This window comes from Oreochromis niloticus, unplaced genomic scaffold (assembly GCF_001858045.2).
Source record: "Oreochromis niloticus isolate F11D_XX unplaced genomic scaffold, O_niloticus_UMD_NMBU tig00007768_pilon, whole genome shotgun sequence".
Taxonomy (NCBI): Eukaryota; Metazoa; Chordata; class Actinopteri; order Cichliformes; family Cichlidae; genus Oreochromis; species Oreochromis niloticus.
In genome coordinates this window covers 91,347-95,428 of record NW_020328760.1, presented here as the reverse complement: position 1 = coordinate 95,428, position 4,082 = coordinate 91,347, and the positions used below count along the sequence as shown (strand labels likewise).

The window sequence follows — 4,082 nt, the reverse complement described above, 5'->3', positions numbered from 1 at the left end:
ACAGCCGCGGAAAACTTCTGGCAGTAACTTCCAGACAGTAATCACCTTCGACCACCACAAGCAGTTCTCATATGCATGATAGGTTTTGTTGTGGTTTAACTACGCTCCCAATATCTAAATAACGTATGATGTAGATTGTTAGACCTAAAATCGGGCATGGAGAAATAATTATTTGAGTGCTTTGGCTACATTCACTGCTATTATTTCAGGACTTTCAGGTGAACTAAATAGTGAATTTCTGTAAAACGAGATTAACAGGAAGTGACATGGTTCTCGTCCATCAGCTCTGGTGTCGGAAAGACTAGTAAGGCTGCTGTCGTCATGCGCTCACAGCGACACCTCAGGGCAAAGTCAGTACTACGAGTTTTATATAAAGTCAAAAGCAAAAGGACCTGTTGCAAGCTGTTGACTCCTCATGAACTGCTGTGAACTATTTATTAAACTGTGTGGTGCGGTGGTTCACATAGTCACATTTCAGTAATCCTGAGTATGGAGTACATTTGCCCCATGACTCCAAGTACACCGGGTACCGCTCACAGTTTAGAGTCCGTTTGTGTGGTAATGGATAAAGTAAAATATGCACCTACCACAGTCTTCCTACCAGACAGACCTCTGGCCACGTGGCAGCTGGGATAGGCTCCAGCTACAATAATGTTACGTCTAACATGAAAACAGGAACGCTGTAAAAAGAACTAGGACGTTGTATCCTGATTTTTTATTTATTTATTTTTTTTCTAGCATATATTCTGGATTTTATTAACTTTTTGATTATATTAAGGGTTTTTATTTTAAAGGTTTGGTTTTCGAGCTGCTCATCACGCCAGAAATCGCACTCCTTTTTTCTTTTCCTTTGAAATGAAAGTGAAAGTATCAAGAGAAACTTTGTGTGGACATCAGACAACAAGGAGTCCGACAGTGGAGGGCACCGGGAAAGAATGACGGTTTTAATCTTGAGGATACTTTTTTACTTGTATCTAAGTGCAGGTGAGTTATAGTGCAACACGTTGTCACAGATTAGCTTAGGTCAGCTTGTGCGTGTTAGGTCAAAAGTGACTATAGATATTCTAGTCTACCGCATGAATTCCAACGGCTATGCTGTCTGACTGAAGTATTCGTGTCATTCAGGTGTGTGGAGTGTCCATCAGATCCAGTGGCTGCCTTGTTACTTCATTGATGAGCGTTTGTATTTGAACAAGGACAACCACACTGAAACCCGGGTCATCCCCAGAGAGGCTATACTTCAGTTTGGTCAGAAAGGAGATGCTCCTGTTAACCCAAACGCCATCACTTTCCTGGTCACCAGTGAGTTACTGCAGCCTGCATGAGAAGAAGGCTGAAAAAACAACAACAATGTGTTAGTGTTTATTTTATCATCTTCTAGGATCAAAGTTGGATCTGCTGCAGTATGTGGAGGGGGTGGAGGCAGAGCAGCTGAAGTGTGAGCTGCACAGATACAGCACAGAGGGCACTTACATTCGCTGGCCTGTCCTCGGTGCCCGGGAGTACAACCACTGGTTTACCTGCATCCTCAGACACAGCAGGGGCCGCTTCGCAGTCGCTGGCTCCCTCAGACACCCCTCTGACCAGCCTCCCCAGGGCAGCCAGACTACCACAACTGGTCTGTCATTGCTGACAAAGAGGTACTCACCACCGCAGGTAAACTCACATGTGAGGATGGTGTGTTTTTGTTGAGCCCCACAGACTATCTCCTAGGGGTTTTATTTAATTGCCTGCCTGTTGCAGTAGCAGACATTTAAGGACAGAGTGCTGAAAAGAAACTGTGTTTGTGTCTCGGAGATTAGAGTAGAAATAGAGAGAGACAGTTATAGTTATATTGACTTGGAATGGTGGATGGCCAAATAATTGTCATGTCATAGATACAGGAAGTGGTTGTCACCTATTTGAGTAAAGGACACTTGTGTTGTTTGTCACATCTGTTTCTGCAGTCGCCATGGTCATCAAAACACAGACTCCCTCAGTTAAAGCACGCCTGAAGTTCCAGCAAAAGCTCCACTGCCAGTTTGATGTCGACCACAAGGGTGCAAAGGTCACCGTAGAGTGGCATAGGCACCGCCCTGGTGAGAGGACTGAGCTCTTCAGTTACAACAGGCGCACAGGACAGACCAAGGGGAGCGGTGTCGGACTACATGCCCTTGCGGCTGGAGATGCCTCCTACATCCTCGCCTCCACCACGATGATCAGTGAAGGGACCTACATTTGTTCAGTGTCCGTGAATCCACTGTTCGCCAAGGTGGATATATATCTGCAGATTCAAGGTACATAGGTTTGGACCATTCCCTATATGTCTATACTACCAGTCAAAAGTTTGGACACACCTTCTCATTTAATTTGAAAAATAAATGACGGTCCAACTAATAGCAAACCGGATGGGATGGCATGTTGCTACAGGATGCTGTGATAGCCATGCTGGTTCAGTGTGCCTTCCATTTTGAATAAGTCCCCAACAGTGACACCAGCAAAGCACCCCCTAACCATCACACCACCTCCTCCATGCTTCACAGTGGGAACCATGCATGTAGAGACCTGTTCACCTTTTCTGTGTCACACAAATAGACGGTGGGTGGAACCAAACATCTCAGATTTGGACTCATCAGACCAAAACACAGATTTCCACTGGTCTAATGTTCATTTCTTGTGTTTCTTGACCCAAACAAATCTCTTTTGCTTGTTGCTTTTCCTTAGTAGTGCTTTCTTAGCAGCTATTTGACCACAAAGGCCTGATTCGGACACTCTCCACTGAACAGCTGATGTAGAGATGTGTCTGCTACTGTGTGGCATTTATCTGGGCTCTAATCTGAGGTGCTGTTAGCTCGTGATTTCTGAGGCTGGTGACTCAGATGAATTTATCCTTAGCAGAAGAGTGACTCTTGGTCTTTCTTGTGGGGCGGTCCTCATGTGAGCCAGTTTCATCGTAGTGCTGATGGTTTTTGGGACTGCACTTGGGGACAAATTCAAATTTTAGCAGTTTTCCAGACTGACTGATCTCCAGTTGTTAAAGTAATGATTGATTATTGTGCTTGCCATAAGAAACTGTGAACCTTTGACTGGTACTGTTATGTTGTCAGTACAAACAATGAGAGTAAGAAACCTATTTTAAATAGCTCTTTATAGCATTTTATTACTTTGACCTTCAGATCAATCTATTGACCTTGAAGGAAAGGTAAGAGGTCAAATGTGACATGATATTTGAAATCTTTATATGGTACTTTTTATATGCTGTCAATATATAGCACACTTTAAGAATCTCAGTTTCTTAGTTATTAGGTTGTTTTTTTGCTTTCTGAATCTATTTTCACTAACATTGATGGATGGAAGGCAAATTTTAATGAACTGTTAAATCTATTTGTTGGATTGTTACTCCACTACACTCCACTACACCATTCCAAGGTTCATCATAATTCATTTAAAACTTTTCAAGCGTTCATGTTTATAGACAGATTGACACATAAACGAGACCGAAAACAGAACCTCCTTGGCGGATCGATAGAAAGTTGCAAAAAACTATATGTTCTATAATCTTTACAATGTTTGATGTTAATGAATTCACTTGCAGTTTCAGTTTTTCCATCACTTACACCAAAATACATTGGTGTAAGTGATGATCAGGTTTATGTTTCTCTTTATCCAGATCTAACGCTTGATGTGCCTGTTTGTGTCCGTGCTGAACTTACTGTATGTGATAAAAATGCATGCTCAGTGAGCCTGGGTGGGAGATTTATATATATATATTTTTTTATTATTCTGTTAAGTGTGTAACCTGAAATGCATCTTACTAATTTGACTTCCTATAATTCTGGAACTCAGACCAAATCTAAACTTTAACTTTTAAATGTCACCATTTTGACCTGAAAGAATATAAATTAAAATAAATGAATTAAATAAAACAGGCCAGTTACTATAATAATTGTCTGCTGTTAGTATTGAAATTACTATTTATTTTTCTCTCTCCTTTCCTCAGAGTCTCCCCCATGTCTCCCTCAATGTTGGAACCACCCTGTTATTGCAGGAGGGCAAGGACTTGATGGTTAAGTGTGAGGCAAATGGCTACTACCCTCGGGATG

The 4,082-nt window shown here is 42.0% G+C and overlaps 1 pseudogene; it reads left to right on the top strand.

Moving 5' to 3' along the window:
- Positions 1-861: 861 nt before the first annotated feature.
- LOC109200620 (uncharacterized) lies at positions 862-2,307 on the top strand (annotated as a pseudogene).
- Positions 2,308-4,082: the final 1,775 nt, after the last annotated feature.